Consider the following 21,404-nt stretch of genomic DNA (forward strand, 5'->3'; position numbering starts at 1 on the left):
CACCTTTCCGCTGCTCTGGGGGGGCATTTTTGGGGGTAGAGGTCCCAAACTTTCAGCGGAGCTTCAAAGGCCGTTTCTTGAAAGACCCCCCCAAGTTTTGTAAAGATTGGGTCGGGGGGGCTGAGATATGGGCCCCGAAAGGGGTCCCCCCACCCTTAATGTGCATGTCTGAGCAGAGCTTGCCGTCCACGCACAAAGCTCCCAGCCCCGACAAACAGCTGAGAAGTTTTGAGCAAGCATCTAAATAGACCTAACCGCTCTTATGAATGAGGGAAAACCTGAAGACACACAACTGAACCCCCCCCCTCAAACCAGGGAGAGAGAGACTCGAGGGGGAACACACACCCCAGGCAGAACCGGCAAAAGCCCCCTTTGGCTTCCCCCCCCACCCACAGAAACTGCTCCCTCCCCACACACACACAAACTCTGCTCCCCCCCCACACACACAGGAGAAAAATTATAGATTAAAGCCCCCAAAGGGGTCTTACTGTGGCTGTCTTCTGTTCCATCAGGAGGGGCTGGGGAGGACTGGGTAATCCAGGACGATTCCAATTACGCACAGGACGTTTTGCTCTGGAGAAGCATACAGGATCAGCTGATCCATTCATCCCAATAGGGGAAAGGGGAAAGCCCATATCTCGGGACCCCCTGACCCAATGTTTACAAAACTTGGGTGGTCTCTTAAGAAGGCTTGTCTGAAGCTCCACTCAAAGTTTGGGATCTGCACCCCCAAAAATGCGCCCCCTGCAGCCACAGAAAGAGAAAAGGGGGAGCCGATATTTCTGCCCCCACTGAACCCATCGTTACAAAACTTGGGTAGTATCTTAAGAAGGATTGTCTGAAGCTATGCTGAAAGTTTGGGGGCTGTATCCCCAAAAAAGCACCCCCTGCGGCCACATAAATGGAAAAAGGGGGGAGGGAAAAGGGGTGGAGCCCATATCTCGAGACCCCCTGACCCAATGTTTACAAAACTTGGGGGATATCTTAAGAAGGTTCACCTGAAGCTCCACTGAAAGTTTGGGGTCTGTACCCCCAAAAATGCACCCCCTGCAGCCATGGAAAGAAAAAAGGGGGGAGCCCATATCTCGGGACCCCTGACCCAATGTTTACAAAACTTGGGTGGTCTCTTAAGAAGGCTTGTCTGAATCTCTGCTGAAAGTTTTGTGTCTCTACCCCAAACAATACGCCCCCTGCAGCCACAGAAAGGAGCGAATGTGCGCAAGCACCCCCCCCACACACACACACACAGGAGGATTTCCCTCTCTCTCTCTCTCTCTCCCCGGCTGGGCTGCACACCAGCTGATTCTTCCAGTACTCAATCCTGACTGATTGGCCGGAAGAAGACCCAGCTTGGCCACTGATTGGCCGGGGGAGGAGAATGCTACTTACTGACGGTTATGCTGCTTACTGATGGCCCCGAATTGGCCGAATTTATTCATGATCTCACTGAATTCGGGGGGCCCTTTTCCTGCCATTTTTGAGTTTGGTTGATCCCGAACTAAAAATCACCGAATCAGGGGAAATTCAGCTGTTTTTCAGTTTGGGCCGAACCGAATCAACAGCCCTAGAGACCGTGGGATGGTCAACTTTGGTAGGATACTGGGGGAGCCTGGAGAGAGCGTCTGCCAGTATGTTTTGCTTGCCCGGGACATGTTTGAGTACAAAACGGAATTGGGAAAAGAAGTCAGCCCAACGAAGTTGCTTCGCGGACAGTTTATGGGTCCCAGTTAGTGCCTCCAGATTTTTGTGATCTGTCCAGACTTCAAAGGGGACCCGGGGATCCTCAAGGAATTGTCGCCATGTAGTCAGAGCATGGTAGATGGCAGCTGCTTCTTTTTCCCAGATGGGCCAGTTGAGTTGGGAGTGTGCAAACCTTTTAGAAAAATAAGCGCAAGGGTAAAGCAGACCATCATTGCCCTGCTGCAGAAGGGCACCTCCCATGGCTACATCTGAAGCATCTACCTGTACTATAAACATACGATCAGGATCAGGATGTTATAAAACTGGTTCAGAGGTGAACAAACGCTTAAGGGTATCAAAAGTAGTTTGACATTGAAGAGTCCATAGAACTTTGGCTGTGGGGAGAGAGGCTGTGGGCTGTGGGCCCCCTTGCCTTTAGTCTTGAGGAGATCAGTGATAGGCAGAGCAATTTGGCCAAAGTTGGGAATAAACCCCCGATAAAAGTTCGCAAAGCCAAGAAATTGTTGCACTTGCTTACGAGTTGAAGGGGGATGTGAGCTCTTGACCCATCGAACCAGAAATCACCACAGAGACAATCAGATTCCAAGCAGATGGCTTTACTGGTCAAATAGGCAATACAGTGCATTGAAGGCAAGATGACAGCTATGGTTTGTCTTGCCCGTTATTTGGAAATATAAGGCAGAGAAACGGCGGGAGATTACAAAGCATAAACAGAGCATTATTTCCCAGGAGTGGCATTCCCAGGCTTTGGTATGTGTAGCCGTCCTTGAAGTCTGGACGGTTCAGCAGAGAAACGAAAGGAAACATCTAAACCGAGATAACAGCCTGACAGGGGAGCCCAATCAACAACCGACTGGACCTTGGCGGGGTCCATGGTGAGACCTTGGTGTGAAACAATATAACCCAGAAATGTCAATTGGCTTTGGTGAAATTCGCATTTGGATACTTTAGCATAGAGCTGATTGTCCCAGAGCCGTTGCAGTACTTCTCGCACCAAAGCTACATGCTCTTCCATGGAGTTAGAATAAATGAGGATGTCATCTAGATAAACCACCACGCCCCGGTATAACAAATCATGGAGGATTTCATTAATGAATTGCATTAAGACCCCCGGAGCCCCCTGTAATCCGAAGGGCATGACAAGGAATTCAAACATACCAAAACAGTTGGAAAAGGCTGTGAGGGGCTCATCCCCATCACGAATATGGACTCTGTAATAGGCTTCAACTAAGTCCAGTTTGGTGAAAATGCGCCCCTCCTTTAGCTGTCCCAAGATATCTGAAATTAGAGGGATGGGGTAGGCATTAGTCTGAGTGACAGCATTGAGCTTCCGAAAGTCAGTGCAGAGGCGCAAATCGCCTGTCTTTTTGTGGACAAAAAAGGCAGGAGCCAAGCAAGGAGCTGAAGATGGTCGAATGAAACCACGAGCAAGGTTTTTATCCAAAAAGTCTCGCAATACAGTACGTTCGGCAGTGCTCATGGGATATATTTTACTTTTAGGCAATTTACCGTTCCCCACTACTTCAATAGCACAGTCCGTCCTACGGTGTGGGGCAGAGCATCGCACTCTTTGACATCGAAAACGTCCGCGAAATCCTGATGCTCAACAGGCAGTATTAGAGGGGGGGGTGTCAGAGACTAAGGCTGTGGCTGTCGGGAGAACTACTGCGGCTTCGTGTCGGTGTTGGGCGCAGTCAGGATGCAAGAAAGTGATAGTATCGGCTTTCCAGTCTATAGAAGGGCTGTGCCCCTTCAGCCAGATTATTCCCAAAATGACTTCGTATTGGATGGGGGCTATAGTGAAGTCTATTTGTTCCCAATGAGAACCGATACCCATCGCAACGCTGCGAGTGCGACAGTCTACTGGGCCACCCCTAAAGGTGCTGCCATCCATCTGAGCGAACTGGATAGGGTCAGGTAGTGTCTCTGACTTAACTTTAAGTGCCTTGAAAGTGGCCTCATTGATTAAGGAATGCCCACAGCCCGAGTCTATGAGGGCTTTAACATGTAGTTTGGGGCCTCGTTTGTAATGTTGTAACACTACATCCACATATACAGTATTTTCAACTTCACTCACCATAACAGGAGCCTTGGGTTTTGCAGAAGAAGCTGCCCATTTTTTGACAAGTCAAGAGGAGATTCTAGGTTGAGGGCAGGGGGATCCCAGGAGCGATCCTCATCAGAAGATTGAGAGCTGTCCCCCAATGGAGCACTTGTAATCCGAGTCCCAGATGGGACGGTAGGAGTGGGTTCACCAGTGACTTCTCCGACGTGAAGTGCCGAGGGCGCGTGTCACCCCGGCGCAGTGCTGCATGCAGCAGCGGTGCCTCTCCATTGAGGTCATCCCCGAGCCCGGGGAGGTCCTTCTGGATGAGAAGGAAGAGCGAGGTCTGGATGGTGGGGGCAGGCTGCTGCGAAGAGGCCCATGGTGCCGCAAATGAGACAGGCTCCCCTCTGGAACCGGGATTCGCGGTCCTGTGAGGGTCGCGTTGGTCTCCGCGGGATGGGGGTTGAAGCCTTAGAGGGAGGCTTTTGGCTGCTCCCCTCTTTGGTCTGATGCTGAACCAGGGAGATGAACTGACTGCGGCTTTCCACTTCTTCTGCCAGCAGGATCCAATCCTCCAAGGTGTCAGGATCCCCTCGCATATATGCCCAGTTCAAGATGTCGGGGTGTAATGCTTCCCGGAAATAATGTATGTGGGTAGCTTCTGGCCAGTCCACTATTTTACTGGCGAGTTGTTGAAACACGTCAGCAAACTCCCGAACTGGGGTTGAGCCCTGCCGGTGCTGTAAAAGTTCGGCTTTAGCCATTTCTCCCAGAAAGGGGTCCTCGAAACATCTCCGCAGGGCCCTCATGAAATTATTGAGAGAGCGTATGGAGCAAGCCCGAGTGTCAAACTGGAGAATCATCCAGTCGCCGCTTTTCCCGTTAAGAGGGAGGCGACAAAACGAACCCGGCTGTCCTCGGTGGGGAAAAACTGGCCTTGTTCCCGCCACACGATGCAGGAAACAGGGTAAAGCCTCGACCGAGCCATCATAGGTGATCTTTAGTTGGGGCTGTTTCCATTGAATTGGTTGCACAGGGAGCGCTCCACCTGGCGCCCCGGGGAGCAGCTGGCCTGGCACGACAGGCATGCCGGGCATGATCAGCGCAGCAGGCGCACCTGGCCCAATCGGCACAGCGGGCGCACCGGGTCCCCCGCCAGGTGCCTGGGGTGGATGTTACAGAGCTGGCTACGGAGGCTGGGTAGGATCCAGTGGAACAGGGACGTTTTGAGCCAGTTGCAACTGTTCATTCTTGCGGAGCAGTTGTTCCATCTGTTCCTGTAGACGGTTTACCTGATCAGCCAATTCCCAGTTCTGGCTCCGCAAGAAATAAGTGTCATTGCGGATCCCTCCAGTACATCTGGATTGGCTTACCCGGAGGTTGAAAGCCCAGTGGGATCCGTCACCATATAAGTCCTCGTCGTCGGATAAGTCCGACTCGGGGTATCGTTCAGCAAGGCGCCGGGCACGTTGCATGGCATGAGACGGGACGAACATTGGGGAGAAAGAGGGTCCGAAAGAGAACCCTGATCCCAAAGGTCCCTTGGGACGCACATCTTTCGCATTTGCCCTGGCGCGTTCGGCTGCCAACTGCTGCTCTCTGTCCTTGTCGGCCTGAGCCTTGGCCGCCGCTAATGCCGCTTCCTCTCGTTGTTCCTCGGCCCGTTGGTTTGCGAGCACCTGGTCCGCTTCCAGCTTCAAAGCGAAAGCTGCAGTGACCAATGGAAGAGCTTCTTGCTCCAGAAGGGTGAGGAGCGGGGCCTGATCCTGTCCAAGTAGAGGTTGCACCTGGACAGCCAAGGCAGCTGCCCCAGCTCCAAACGACGGAGTCAACAGTCGCATTAAGTCGGCCACCGTAGTTGTGGTCAAGGGTAGATCCACAAATAGTAACACAGTCTGAATAGCAATGGCGCGTGCCTCGGCTTCACAAACTTTAGGATCAGGAACCAGGGTCTGTGGCTGTTGTCCCGCCATGTCGCGGAGCGAGTTGGGTAGGTCCGGAACCACCGTTTGATCCTGTTGCAAAGTCAATTTCGCTAACAAACGAGTCAGGAGAACCAAGTCCTCTTTTGCCTTCCGCACCTCTTCCAACAACCCGTCCAGGGCTAAGAGGTCATGACGGGCTGTACGGTCCGTGTCCTCAGATGACCAGGGCATCATTTCCATAAGGCAGTGCCACTGATGCCGAAGAAGACCCACTAGGCGGTAAATTTCCGCATCAGTCTGTAGAGCTTCCACTAGCACATCATGCAGCAGAGTAGGGTCTTCAGGAAAGACGGAAGATCCCACTAATAGAGTCCAACGGGTTAAGTCCTCCAGGATTCCAGGTGTGGAACCCGTGCTCGGGGAGACGCGATCTCCACCCGAGATGTAGACGAACCCTCCAGGGCTCCAGCCACACTGGTGAATAGGGATTCTTGGCTTAATGTAAGCCCTTGGCCCGAAGAATCCCCAAAAGCAACAACCCAGACAGGTGGTCCTAAGGCAAGTTGACTTTATTGGAAATCAAACGGGTTAACAGTGCTTGCAAACTAACTAAGCCAAGAATGGCTGGCTGGCGCAAATCAGTAATATATATTAGCATAGCTGATATGGCAGGTTGGCATAGTAACCCACGAGAGAGGAATGCACGAGATAAAGTGTCCGTTAAAACAACAAAGCGAGGCAGCTGCGAGAAGCCGCGAGAAAGTCATAACACCTCAGAGGAGCTGAGGAGCCGAACAGGCCCGCTCCTGACAGGTCCGTTCACTATATCCCGAGTAATCAACAAGGTCACTGCTGAACTGGACCTCCCCAAAACTCTACAGGGAGTGCACCCCGTGTTTCATGTTAGCCTCCTGAAACCCTTTTCTCCCACCCCTGATTGGCACCCTGAACCCCCAGAGGCAACACCTATCATGGTGCAGGGGGAACAGCATTTTGAAATTTCTAGGGTCCTGGACTCCAGGCTGCGGAGGGGTCTGCTGGAGTACCTGGTACACTGGAAACATTTGAACTCGAGTCACGATGAGTGGGTTGCGGCAGAACACGTGAACGCTCCCTCTCTGATCACTGAGTTCCATCGGAGTTGTCCTGACAAGCCTGGGAACCCAGGGAGGGGGTCTTTGGAGAGGCGGGATGTCAGATAGGGCTTCTGACAGCTCCATCCTCAAACAAGATGGTTCCCCTGCAAACAAAATGGAGTTCTCTGTACACTCCTCCCCCCCCCCGTTTTGCACACGAGCTCCGGCCAGAGATTTACAATTGTATTGGGACCCGCCCATGTAAATCTTCGATCTGATATCTGGTCCCGCGCACAAAGCTGAGAGCTCGGCCATCTCCTCCACTGATTCCTGTCGTTACCGGCAGGAAACGACTACATTGTCTCTTTGTTCCTGTAACCCTATTGTATCAGCCATATAAAGGTATCCCCACTCCCCCTGTCATGTATTCCAACCTTGCGCATCTCTTACTGAAATCACTGACTTCTGAAATAAATCTTTGAATCGCTGCTCTGCCTGGATTGAAGGTCTATTGCCTGAAACGCTGTGAATTTGCTGAAGCCTGACAAGGACCCAGAGTTTCTAAAGAGTTGCTGTTTCCTGAATGAGGAGGGCTGGCGTTACTGGGGTTAATTGCTGGCTCCACCCTCTGCTGTTGGCTGTTGAGGGATGGGACTGAGAGCTGTTCATCAAGAAGGCTCCTCTCGCCAGAGGCACGAGGACAAGGGCTCTTGCCGTGGCACTCTTAGCCTGGGGGTCTGGCCTGGGGGCCCTGTAAGTAGCTGACAAGTTTCTATATTTTTTATGTGTTTAGTGTTTTTGCTTCTTCAAGCAGGAAGCCTTGAGAGGCAATTTGTCAGGGTAACTATCCAAGTAGTGCAGGAAAGACCACACTAGTGTGGCTAGTGAGGGAGCTGAGGCAGTAACATGCAAGGTCTGCGGCATGTTTGTATTCTTACCTGAGGGTAACAATAGTTACACTTGCAGTAAGTGTAAGTTGGTAGCCCTGCTGGAAGAGAAGATGCAAGGACTTGAGACACGCTTGTCCACATTCCATTTTATAAAGGAAGGTGAAGAGTTCATGGACAGAACGCATGAAGCACTCTTTAGGGGGAAACAGGAGTAGGAGAGAAGGGAATCTCAACTAATGGAGGCATAACCAACACAGGAGGAGGGTACATGGAAGAATGCAACCCACAGGAGCAGGAAAATCAGGACTCATTCTCATCCTCTGTTGCTCAGCAATCAGTTCCAGGATCTCCCCATGGATAATGATTCTGGACCACAGGAACAAGGGCTACCCCCCGCCAAAGCATGAAATAGATTTCTCAGGCATGAGAAGACTCAACCTTCCACGGCCCAATTTAGGAAGAGGTGGGTTCTGGTAATTGGGGATTCCCTACTGAAAGGGGTAGAGTCTAAAGTATGCTGACTAGACTTGTCTTGAGAGGTCTGCTGTCTACCAGCTGCATGCATCCAGGATGTGACAGAAAGAGTAGGATGACTCATCAGGCCCACAGATTATTCCCATTTCTTGCTCATTCATGTGGGAACAAATGATATTGCCTGACACAGCCCAGAACATATTAAAAAAGACTATGCAGTTCTAGGTAAGAAGGTGAAGGACCTTGGGGCGCAGGTTGTGTTTTCATCAGTTCTGCCTGTTGAAGGTTATGGCTTAGGAAGGGAAAGAAGAACACTACAAATTAATGACTGGATGCGTAGATGGTGTCGTCAAGAAAGGTTTGGATTTCTGGACCATGGCTTACGCTTTTGAGAAGAAGCTCTTCTATCGGGAGATGGTTTGCACCTCACAAGAGTAGGAAAAATGTGTTTGGTGAGAGCCTCACAAACCTGATAAGGAGGGCTTTAAACTAAATTATATCGGGGAGCGAGAAAAAAACTTAAAGCCTAGCATGATGACAATAACTGGAGACAAGAACAATAAAGATTTGCAGGGAGTGGCATGTATGTGAGGAAACATAAACTCATGGGTAAGTATAGAAATGAAAACCTCGGGGCACATAAACCACGGATTCCAATGTCTGTACACTAATGCACAGAGTATGGGAAACAAGCAGGAAGAACACGAAGCCCTAATACAGGAAGGGGATTTTGACCTAATAGGCAATGGCATTACTGAAACTTGGTGGGATGTCACTCATGATTGGAATATTAAGATTGAGGGGTACAGCTTGTTGAAAAGGGGTAGACAGATAAGGAAAGGGGGAGTAGTAGCATTACATGTCAAAGAAGTGTATACTTGTGAAGAAATACATGAATCTGAGCATGGAAGTCCAGTCGAGAGTCTATGGGGAAAAATAAAAGGAGTAAGAAATAATAGTGATATTATGGTGGGGGTCTGTTATCGACCACCAAACCAGGCAGAGGACTTGGATGGGACACTCTGAGACCAGGTTACAAAGTTCTCAAAGAAATGGGACATGTTGGTCATGGGAGATTTTAATTACCCGGCTATCTGTTGGAAGTCCAATGCTGCTAAAAATGCAAGATCCAATAAATTCCTGACTTGTCTTGCTGACAACTTCCTATCCCAGAAAGTGGACAGGGAAACAAGGGAATCTGCTATCTTAGACTTGATTCTCACCAACAGGGAAGAATTGGTTGATGAGGTTAAAGTAGTAGGCACCCTGGGTAGTAGTGACCATGTAATCTTGGAATTTAAAATCTTGGGGAAAGGAAAACCTGTACGTAGTCAGACATATAGGTTGGACTTTAGGAGAGCAAATTTTAACAAACTTATGCTAGGTAGAATCCCATGGTCAGAAATACTTAAGGAGAAGGGAGTTCAAGAAGGGTGGGAGTTTCTTAAAAATGAAATACTGAAGGCACAATCACAAACCATTCCTATGAGAAGGAAAACTTGGAGGAGCTTAAAGAGGCCAGGGTGGCTCCAAAAGCAGCTTTTTAAAGAATTGAGAAATAAAAAGACTCATTTAGGAAGTAGAAGGAGGGCCTTATAATCAAAGAGGAATATAAACAAATAACTAGTGCTTGTAGGGAGACTGTTAGGAAAGCTAAAGCTCAGTATGAGCTTAGGCTAGCGAGAGATGCTAAGCACAACAAAAAAGGGTTCATTTCCTATGTACAGAGTAAGAATAAGAACAAGGACAAAGTCCTTTTTCAACATAGTGAGAAGTTACTGGGGCTTCTCTGAAACGTGCACGTATCCTAGAGTGATGTTCACAGATACGTGTTCTGAGATAGTGAAAATGACATTTCTTTTTGTGTTTTGTGGCAGTATTGAGGACTCCCACATGATCAACAAAACATACAAAAATTGTTGTTACAAATGGAGACTAATTTTTTTTTCCGGACCTTAGCTCCAGAAGGTTAAAATACAGAATTAGATTTTTCCTGCTTTCTGTGAATCCCTGTAAGCTCAATACTGTCTCTTTAACGCACCGCTTGTCAGTGTGTTTCAGCAGCTTGACCACTTAATTGGTTACACCTGAGAATCTTGACTTAATGCCACAAATTCTTTTTACATTATTCGACTTTGATAATTTTGTTGGAGATCCTGTTGGTCCTGTACTTTCAATTCCCTATTATGGCATATTATTCTTGATTTATTGCGGTAAGATTATAATAATATTTATATAAAAATATATCTCTTTTTTTTAATTGTTAAAAACATCTTTAAATGATTAAAATAGGTAGAAATTTATTTATAATGATGTAAAAATTTGTATATATAAATGTGTGAGGGTTCCCAACCTCCCTGTGCAAACTCCATAAAATCACTTGCTCAGACGGTCATGCAGAAACAAGAAACTTTATTGGAAGCTTCAGAGAAGTATAGGCCTTACACTGGTAAAGTTGCAAGTGCTCATGATTCCACAAAGACAGAATTATAACCCCTACAGGGAAGCAGATGTCAAGCGTATGTTATGGGAAACTACGAGATAATTGTGCATGGTACAAAACATCAAAGAACTCAGGGAGCTTGTTAGTACTATCTACCCACCAAGGCCATAGCTGGTGGAAGGGAGTCAGTGAGAGCAAGGGAGGGACGTGGGAAGAGGGAAGAGACATTCCAACCTGGGGCCTGTCAGACGCAGTGCCCGAACCAAGGAAAGGCAAAAGGCCTGGACTGCTTTTACGAGTCCGGGGGGGGGGGGAACCATACAAGGCAAAGGCGTACAGACCCTCACAAAATGCTAGACATAAGTTTCTTGTTAAAATAATTTTTTGGCTGGTCTTAGATTATAGTGATTATACTGTATTGCACAATATTTCAGGCTGAAGAAGCCTTCAGCGAAATGTGTATCAAAAGGATCTAGACAACACATACCATCCCTATTCTTTTCCAACCTACTGTTACCTTGAATTTGAAGACAAGGTTGTATATTTCGCTTAGTTCATTCTTGCGCCTGAACTGGTCAATTACACAGCGCAACAGAACTCGGCTCTTTCTTCAACTTGTGGCTTTTTTACATGGACTTTGCGTATGAATTACTTTTGTATTATATATATATATATTTACAGTAGGTTGGAAATCTGATATATTGTCTGTTCGTTTGTTGTTATGCTTTCTTAGGTGTTGGTTTCATTTTCACAATTTTTTGCTTATTTTTTCCAATATATGTGATTATTCTATATATTTGTAACTTAAGAACATAAGAAAGGCCCTGCTGGATCAGACCAAGGCCCATCAAGTCTAGCAGTCTGTTCACACAGTGGCCAACCAGGTGCCTCTAGGAAGCGACAAATGAGACAACTGCAGCAGCACCATTCTGCCTGTGTTCCACCACACCCAATATAATAGGCATGCTCCTCTGATACTAGAGAGGATAGCTATGCAGCACGACTAGTATCCATTCTAACTAATAGCCATGAATACCCCTTTTTTCCATGAATATGTCCACTCCCCTCTTAAAGCCCTCCAAGCTGGCAGCCATCACCACATCCTGGGGCAGGGAGTTCCACAATTTAACTATGTTTTGTATAGTTAAACAGAAACTTGTGTGCTATTTTCTTTTTGCCAATTAACTTTACAGCACTGAGCCCTTTTTTTGTTTGGACTACCTGGCAGTTGGCAACCCTACCACTACGGGGACCGGAAAGTAAAATTGTAACAGGAGATAAAGAGAGGGCAGAACTCCTCAATTCCTACTTTTCCTCAGTCTTTTCTCATGAGGGAAGTGCTGCTCAACATGGCATAAACAGAACACATGATGGGGGAAGGGAGTTGCAGCCTAGGATTGGCATTGGGGTATTGCACAAATACCTAGTTTCTTTAAATAAAACAAAGTCCTCAGGGCCAGATGAATTGCATCCAAGGATACTTAAAGAACTTGCAGATGTAATTTCTGAGCCTCTGTCCATTATTTTTGCAAATTCCTGAAGAACAGGTGAGGTGCCAGAAGACTGGAGGTGGGCAAATGTTGTCCCCATCTTCAAGAAGGGGAAAAAGGAGGATCCGGGTAACTACTGACCCATCAGTCTGGCATCTATACCAGGAAAAGTTCTTGAACAAATCACCAGTCAGGCGTTGAGCATTTAGCAAGGAAGGATCTGATTACTAAGAGCCAGCACAAGTTTCTCAAGAACAAGTCATGTCAGACTAATATCTCCTTTTTTGAGAAAGTTATCACCTTGCTGGATCAGGGGAATGCAGTAGACATAGTTTATCTAGATTTCAGTAAGGCTTTTGATAAGGTTCCCCATAATATTCTTGTTGACAAATTGGGAAAATGTGATTTAAATCCTGTTACCCTATATGGATTTGTAACTGGTTGACAGATCACACCCAAGGAGTGCTTGCTAATGTTTCCTCATCCACTTGGAGAGGAGTGACTAGTGGAGTGCCTCAGGGATCTGTCCTGGGCCCTGTGTTGTTCAACATCTTTATAAATGATTTGGATGAAGGAATAGAGGGGATGCTTATTAAATTTGCAGATATTGGGAGGGTTAGCAAATACGGTAGAAGACAGAGCCAGGATACAGGATGACCTTGACAGGCTGAAGAATTGGGCTAATATCAATAAAATGGGCTAAAACCCAAAAAAATATATTTCAACAGAGATAGATGTAAAGGTAGGAAAAATCAAATGCATACTTATAGGATGGGTGTCAGGCCTGCTCTTCGCTGAGACAGCCAGACTGTGTGTGTGTGTTATGATTCCACCAGGTGCGGTCCCAAGGCCAAGCCTGGTAACTGCCAAATTCCTTTTCTCTGTGAGAACCACTCTTGTAGGGGGGAAGGTTGCTTTCACTGTCTGATATGACCAATGCTCTTCCATATAGGCCTTAGCCGTGCCTTTAGTTCTCATTCGTGCCAATTTACCTGTTAGCTCTGTATACCTGTAGGTTTTCTAATAAATCAACTCTCTTTTGGACTCCTCGTGTATGGATGTTGTTTATGGGATTACCAAGGGGACAAGTGCTCACATTTTGGCAGGAATGCCTTCTCTATTTTTTACCTGCCTGGCTGGAGCCCTGGAGAGTTCACCGGGGTCTCGGATTGGAGCAGGGAACGTGCTCTCTGAGTGAATTGCCTGTGGCTGGAGCCCCAGAGGGTTCGCCTAGGTCCCAGGTGGGAGCAGAGACAGCGCTCTCCGGGTAGAGGGTTTCTGGCCGAAACCCTGGAGGGTCCTGAACCTTGGTACCCTCCATTGGAACCGTCGGACAAGTACCCCGGCGACCCTTCTCTGCTGAATGACATTCTTGCTGAGGCGCTCCGGATGGATGCGGAGATCAATCACCTAATTGTACTCATTCAGGTTCAGTGGCGTCGCTTGGCTGACATGACCCCCTGGATGACCCCCGATGCAGATCAAAGTGCCCAGCACGACCTCCGAACACTGGACAGTTTGGTGGAAGAAGTTTGACTGGCGCAGGAGGATTTAGCAGCCTTGACCCATTTGTTAGCTGGGTTAACTGTACGTGAGGAGCAACAGGAGCCGGCAGCGGCCCCAATCCGCCCCGCTCCGCCCCGATCCATGGTGGGAACACGGGCGGAAGAGGTCCCGATCCCAACCGCTCCTGATCCCAACTTGTGCTTGAAGGAAGCACGGGATGTAGCGGCCCGGACGGCCTTACTGTTTGTAGGACTGACCTTGGCCACTGCCACGGTGGCTGAACTCACAAAGTGTTTAACCCCTGAGTTTGGAGCAGAAGCTGCTGCTCTGGCAGTTTGGGTTCAACCATTATTGGACCTAAAAGATTCCTCTGAACTCCTTCTGCTTCTGGAGCAAGAAACCCTTCCGATCATCACCACGGTGATTGCTGCCAAGCTCGAGTCCGACCAAGTGCTCGCTGACCGAAAGCGAGCCAAAGAACAGATGCGGGCAGCGGATGCGGCGGCAGCTCAGGTGCGGGCCGAAAAAGAAAAGGAGCAACGTTTGGCCGCCACTCGAGCCCGCTCGACAATGGTCACGGATGTGCGTCCCAAAGACAGCACAGGATTCGGGTTTATCCCCTCGTTTTCCCCGACTTTGGCCCGTCTCGCGACACGCAATGCACACGTTGGCTTGCAGGTCGCTTGATTGAGATGGACTACTCGGATGAGGAGGACCTGTATGGTGAGGAACCCCACTGGGCTACTGATCTCCGGGTAAGCCAGTCCCGACACACGGGGGGAACTGGGGATGAAATGTGTCTCTTGCGGGGCCAGAACCGGGACTTGACTGATCATGTGGCCCGTCTGCAGGACCAAATGGAGCAGCTACTTCGAGAAAATGAACGTTTACAATGAGCTCAAACTCCCCCAGTCCAACCGGTGCCAACTCAGCCAACTCAGCCGGCTCCACAACCACAATTTCCACCGCTGAGGGCACCACTTCTCCCCCCTCCGGGACAACCAGCCCAGCCGCCTCCAAGACTTCTGGCTCAGCTGCTCCCAGGAGCAGCAGTTTTGCCGCCCCCAGGGCAACTGCCAGTGCTACCCCCAGCGCCCCCTCTCATACAGTGGAAACAACCACGGTTAAGGGTGACCTACGACGGCTCAGTTGAGGCTCTGCCGTGTTTCCTACACTGTCAGGCTGTTATCTCGGTTTCGTTATTGCCTCTGTCTCTGTGCTGTATTGTCTGCCCCCCAAGGTCGCATGCCTAAGCCTAAGCCTGGGAACTCAGCTCCTGGGAAACTGTATTCCTGCGTGTAATCTCCCGCCTTTCCTGCCTTATAATATCTCTCAGCTAGTGAGCCTTTCATAGCTGTCATTTTATTCGTTTGCACTGTATGCCTATTTGATCAGTAAAATCCATCTGTTTGGACTCTATACGACTTTGTGGTGATTTCTGGTTCTGTGGGCCAAGGGCTGACATTATGACAGCTATCCTACATCTTCACCGTTCTCCTAGCCAGGCTGGTTCGCCTGCCACTTGGATGGGAGCTGTGCAGCTCTCCAGGTGATCTACTACCCTGGAGCCCTTCTCAGAGGACCCTACTCTGTTACAGGACGTAATCGCTGAACTTTTCCGGACGAACCGAGAGGTTTGCCGCTTGAGGGGACTGGTACACGCGCAGTGGCAATCTCTTACAGGACGTCTCTGGATGTTAACATCGGAGGATACTGATGCTCGTTTAGATCTTCAGGACTTGGATCAATTACTGGACGATGCCCGATTGGCGACTGCGGATTTACAAATATTAACTGGACTTCTGGATAATCTTATTTCTCGACAAACTCTTTCTACCATGGCGGGAGCCCCACCGGAGGGTTTTTCCCTGATCCCGGATGCGGCCAGCTGCCAGGCTGAGGCCAAGCGAGTCGCTATTAGCACCGCTCTTCTCCTTGTGGAATGTACAAAGGACACCCCGGTAGCCACCTTGGCTCAAGTTTTGACCCCGACGTTTGGAGCCGAGGCATCCGCACTGGCGGTTCGAGTACAACCTCTGCTGGGCGGGGAACCTGACCCCATACTCTTGCTCCTCGAGACAGAACTTTTGCCGCGCATTACGGCAGAGGCTGCCCTAAGACTTGAGAACGCCAAAGTTCTTGCGGATCAGCAAGCCGCCGAAGCGGCTAGGGTCGCAAGAGAGAGAGAGGCGGCGGAAGCAGCCAGGGCGGCTGCAGCAAGGAATCAGGCGAACGTGGACACGCGCCCCAAGGACTATGTACTGGGACTATCAGGTCTAACCTTTTCCCCGGCGTTTGTCCCGTCGCGTGCGACCCAACGCGCACGCCGTTTGGCTGACCGACGTCGAGACTCAGATGAGTCTGAAGACGAGGATTTATATGGGGATAGCTCTCAATGGGCCACGAGCTTCCGAACCAGTAAGCCTCATCTTACTGGGGGCCCAAGTGAGGAGGTTCATCTTTTACGAGCCCAGAATCGGGAGCTCTCCGACCGTGTGGATCAACTCCAAGAAGTAATGGAACTTATGCTTCACGAGAACAGGCAATTACAACAAACCCTGATAGCTCAGAGACAGCCCGTTCCGATACCGGGTCAGGCGGTACCCGTACAACCACCCGCTAATGTGCCTGCTCCACCCTTACCTCCTGGAGCTCCTGTTGCTCCTCCGCTCCGACCACCCGTGCAACCACCTGCTAATGTGCCTGCTCCACCCTTGCCTCCTGGAGCTCCTGTTGCTCCTCCGCCCGGACCACCCGTGCAACCGGGTAAGCCCGCGCCCGGCCCTTGGAAGCAACTCAAATTGAGGACTACGTATGACGGATCTCTTGAGACTTTGCCTTGTTTCTTGCATCAAGTGGACAGTTATATGCGAGAACAAGGTCAACTTTTCCCCACGGAAGATAGCCGGGTGCGGTACGTAGCTTCCCTCCTGACAGGCAAAGCGGCTGACTGGATGGTCCTCCAGTTTGACACCCGCTCTCGTGCGATTCGTTCCCTCAACAACTTCATGACTGCCCTGAGAAGGAGGTTTGAGGACCCCTTCCTGGGAGAAAGAGCCAAAACGGAACTTTTACAATTAAAACAAGGCTCTGCTACAGTTCGGGAATTTGCCGATGAATTTCAGCGCCTGGCAAGTAAAATTGTAGGTTGGCCCGAGACCACCCTAATCCATCATTTCAGGGAAGCCTTGCATCCTGACATTCTGAACTGGTCTTACATGCGGGGCGATCCCGATACCCTCGAAGGCTGGATCCTATTAGCCGAGGAAGTGGAAAGCCGCCGCCGCTTTATTTCTCTCGTCCGTCAAAAGCACAAGGAGAAGGGCACCCAAAAGCCTCAACCCAAGGCACCACTGCTCGTCCCGCGAAATCCCCCACGTCCGCTCCAGGAACGTAAAGCCCGATTTCAGAGGGGTGCCTGTCTTACATGCGGAGAAATGGGCCACTTTGCAGCCGTTTGCCCACGCCGCCAGGAATTATTTCGTCCCAGCACGACAACCCGCGCCCGAGGTCGTCCACCACGCAGAGGCACCGCGGCCACCCGCAGCGCAGCTCCGGGAAGGCCCACACCCTCTGCACTCCATGCCGGGGACCCAGCCTCCCTGCCTGCTTCCAACGACCCCGCCGGGTCTCGGATTACAAGTGCCCCATTGGGGGACAGCTTTCCCTCTTCGGATGAGGAAAACCCTTGGATTTCTCCAGCCTTAAACCTGGAATCTCCCCTCGACTTGTCAAAAAACGGCTCCGGTCTGTGGTGAATGGAGCATCTCCACAGACCTCTCAGGATCTTCCTATCAAACCGAATGCTCCTACCAAAATCAAAGAAGTGGACTCCACCGTCTACGTAGATGCAGTTTTACAACAACTTAACGGAGGTCCACAAATCCCCGTCAAAGCACTAATTGACTCCGGTTGCTGTCGCACTCTCATAAACGAAGCCACGTTTGCTGCCCTCAGAGCCGACTCAGAGGCTTTACCCGCCCCCGTCCAATTTGCTCAAATGGACGGGAGCCAATTCCAGGGGGGTCCAGTTGATCATCGCACCATAGGGGTGGCAATGGGAATTGGTTCCCACTGGGAACAAATAGACTTCACTATAGCCCCTATCCGATTTGACGTGGTCTTGGGAATTAACTGGATTAAAGGACATAGTCCCAGTATTGATTGGGAAACAAACACTATTTCTTTCGCTAGTCCCACCTGCGACCAGCATCGGCAAAACTTTGCTCTGCCATTTCCGCCCGTTCCAGCGTTAACCTCTACTGCTCCAGTACCACCGGCTCTACCCGCTGTATACCGGGACTTTGAAGATGTCTTCGACCTTAAGGAATGTGATGCCTTACCCCCCCACCGGGCCTCAGACTGTGCGATTGAAGTAGTAAAGGACTGCACATTAACCAAAAGTAAGATTTACCCTATGAGCGCTTCCGAGCGCACTGTCCTCCGGGACTTTTTGGACAAAAACCTCGCCAGAGGGTTCATTCGCCCTTCGAATGCCCCAAACTCGGCCCCCGCGTTTTTCGTCCGGAAAAAAGAGGGCGACCTTCGCCTGTGCATTGACTTCAGAAAGCTCAATGCGGTTACCCAGACCAACGCCTATCCTATCCCATTAATATCGGATATTTTGGGACAATTACAGGAAGGCCGTGTATTCTCTAAATTAGACTTGGTGGAAGCCTACTACCGAGTCCGTATCCGCGAAGGAGATGAACACCTCACTGCCTTCTCTAGCTGTTTCGGAATGTATGAATTCCTTGTAATGCCGTTCGGATTAAAAGGGGCCCCGGGGGTCTTCATGCAACTCATCAATGAAATCCTACATGACCTTCTATATCGTGGGGTGGTGGTCTACTTAGATGACATTCTCATTTATTCGAAAACTATGGACGAGCATGTGACTCTGGTCAGAGAAGTTCTACAACGCCTGCGTAACCATCAACTGTTCGCTAAACTAGCTAAGTGTGAATTTCACCAAAGCAAACTCACGTTTTTGGGATACATCATCTCCCACCAAGGTCTTCGCATGGACCCCGCCAAAGTCCAAGCCGTCCTCGATTGGACTCCCCCCACCAACCGTAAACAAGTACAGCAATTTCTGGGATTTGCAAACTTCTATCGGGGATTCATCCCTAACTTCGCCCAAGTGGCTCTACCCATTACGGACCTACTGAAAACTAAGGGAAAAGTGAGCTCGGCTGCCTTGCCCTCCGCAAAAATCCTATGGACTGAGCAATGCCAAGCCGCCTTTCTGGCCCTCAAACGCCTCTTCACTTCGGAGCCGGTGCTACGGCACCCAGACCCAAATCAAATGTTCATTGTACAAGTCGATGCTTCCGATGTAGCCATGGGAGGGGCTCTCCTCCAACAAGGACCGGACGGTCTTCTTCACCCTTGCGCTTACTTTTCAAAAAAATTTGCGCACGCTCAATTAAACTGGCCCATCTGGGAGAAAGAGGCCTCTGCAGTTCATCATGCACTGACTTTATGGCGGCAATTCTTGGAAGGGTCTAAAGTACCCTTTGAAGTTTGGACCGATCACAAAAATCTAGCTGCCCTCACGGGGTCCCATAAACTATCGGCGAAACAGCAACGGTGGGCGGAGTTCTTTGCTCAGTTCCGTTTCACCCTGAAGCACGTCCCTGGGAAGCAGAACGTTCTCGCGGATGCCCTCTCCCGTTTACCACAATATCCGGTGAAACTCGAAAGACCCACCAACTCTCTGTTCACCCCTATGCAACGTGGGGCCCTACCTATGCTGGCTGTGCAAACCCGATCCCAGCATCAACACACCTTCCCTAACTCGCAAGCTCCGCCAGCCCAACCGGCTGCCCAGCCGCCACCGCAACAGACCGGAGTTCCCGCCCCTCCTACCCCTCCGACCGCTCAGCCGCCTGCAGTCTGCGCGCCGCCGCACGTAAGCACTAACCCTATAACTATTTCTCAAATCTCCGGGACCGACGGGGGGGCTCCCTCCAAGCTCCCCATCTCCGAATCCTTTTTAACGGTCCTTCGGGACCAGTGCCTTTTAGAACGTTCCGCTCATACCCTACCTCCTGGTGTTTTGGAACAAGGGGGGTCCTGGTACAAAGACTCAAAATTGTATGTACCCAAAGCTCTCCGGAAGGACGTTTTACATTTAGCTCATGGAGCCAAAACAGCTGGGCACTTTGGGTTTCTGAAGACCCTTCACTTATTGCGCAGACAGTTCTGGTGGGGGGGAATGCGTTCCGACATTGACTCCTTCATCCGCAGCTGTCCCGTTTGTGCCGCTGCGAAACGATCGCAGGGCAAACCCCCGGGATTGCTACAACCTCTTGAAACGCCCAGCAGACCTTGGGAAGTGATTGCTATGGACTTCATGACTGATCTCCCTCTCAGTGGGGGTAAAACTGTGTTGTGGGTTGTTACTGATTTGTTTTCTAAGCAAATACATTTGATTCCATGTGCAGGGATCCCCTCTGCTCAGAAACTGGCCCGCCTCTTCGTAACGCATATATTTCGTTTACATTCGTTTCCGCGTAAAATAATTTGTGACCGCGGAAGTGGTTTCGTTTCTAAGTTTTGGAAAGCTTTCCTCAAGTTGGTGGGGGTGGAACAGGGAATGTCTAGTGCATACCATCCTCAAACTGATGGTCAAACTGAACGTGTCAATGCTGTACTCGAATGTTATTTGCGTTGTTATGTTAACTACCACCAGGATAACTGGGTAGAACTGTTACCTTTAGCAGAATATGCCTACAATAATGCCATGCATCAATCCACAGGTTTTAGCCCGTTTTTCGCTGTGTATGGACAAGATTTCAGTCCCATCGTTCCTACAGATGATGTAGAGGGGGAGGGGAACCCCGACATTGCCTCCTGGGCACACGCCCTCCGTACCACTTGGCCCTGGCTCGTTAGCAACCTCGACCGGGCCAAACGTAAATACAAAGCGCAAGCTGACAAACATCGCTCCCCCGGGGGTGATCTGCAAGTGGGTGCTTTGGTTTACCTTTCCACCAAAAACCTCCGGTCCACCCAACCGTGCCATAAACTCAGCGCCAAATTCATTGGCCCTTTCCCCATTACTCGGGTCATAAACCCTGTCACAGTGGAACTAGCTCTCCCCAAATCTTTGAGGCGTGTGCATCCTGTTTTCCACATAAGCCTCCTCAAACCCCATGTTGCTTCTCCACGGTGGCATCCGGACCCACCGCCTGCGCAACCCATCATGGTGGGGGGGGAAGAACACTTCGAAGTCTCCAAGATCCTTGACTCCCGTATTCACCATGGTACTCTCCAGTATCTAGTTCGTTGGAAACATTTCCCCCCTGCCTATGACGAATGGGTGCGCGCACGGGATGTCTCCGCCCCCGACCTCGTCGACGCCTTTCACATTGCTTACCCGAACAGGCCAGCCCCCTTGCGAACTGGGAGGGGGCCTTGAGGGGAGCAGAATGTCAGGCTGTTATCTCGGTTTCGTTATTGCCTCTGTCTCTGTGCTGTATTGTCTGCCCCCCAAGGTCGCATGCCTAAGCCTAAGCCTGGGAACTCAGCTCCTGGGAAACTGTATTCCTGCGTGTAATCTCCCGCCTTTCCTGCCTTATAATATCTCTCAGCTAGTGAGCCTTTCATAGCTGTCATTTTATTCGTTTGCACTGTATGCCTATTTGATCAGTAAAATCCATCTGTTTGGACTCTATACGACTTTGTGGTGATTTCTGGTTCTGTGGGCCAAGGGCTGACATACACCAAGTGGACAGTTATATGCAGGAACAGGGATAGCACTTCCCCACCGAAGACAGCCGAGTGCGCTTCGCTTCCTCCCTATTGACTGGAAAAGCTGCCGACTGGATGATCCTCCAGTTTGAAC

The sequence above is a fragment of the Euleptes europaea genome, chromosome 12 (assembly GCF_029931775.1).
Source record: "Euleptes europaea isolate rEulEur1 chromosome 12, rEulEur1.hap1, whole genome shotgun sequence".
In the NCBI taxonomy this organism is placed as follows: domain Eukaryota; kingdom Metazoa; phylum Chordata; class Lepidosauria; order Squamata; family Sphaerodactylidae; genus Euleptes; species Euleptes europaea.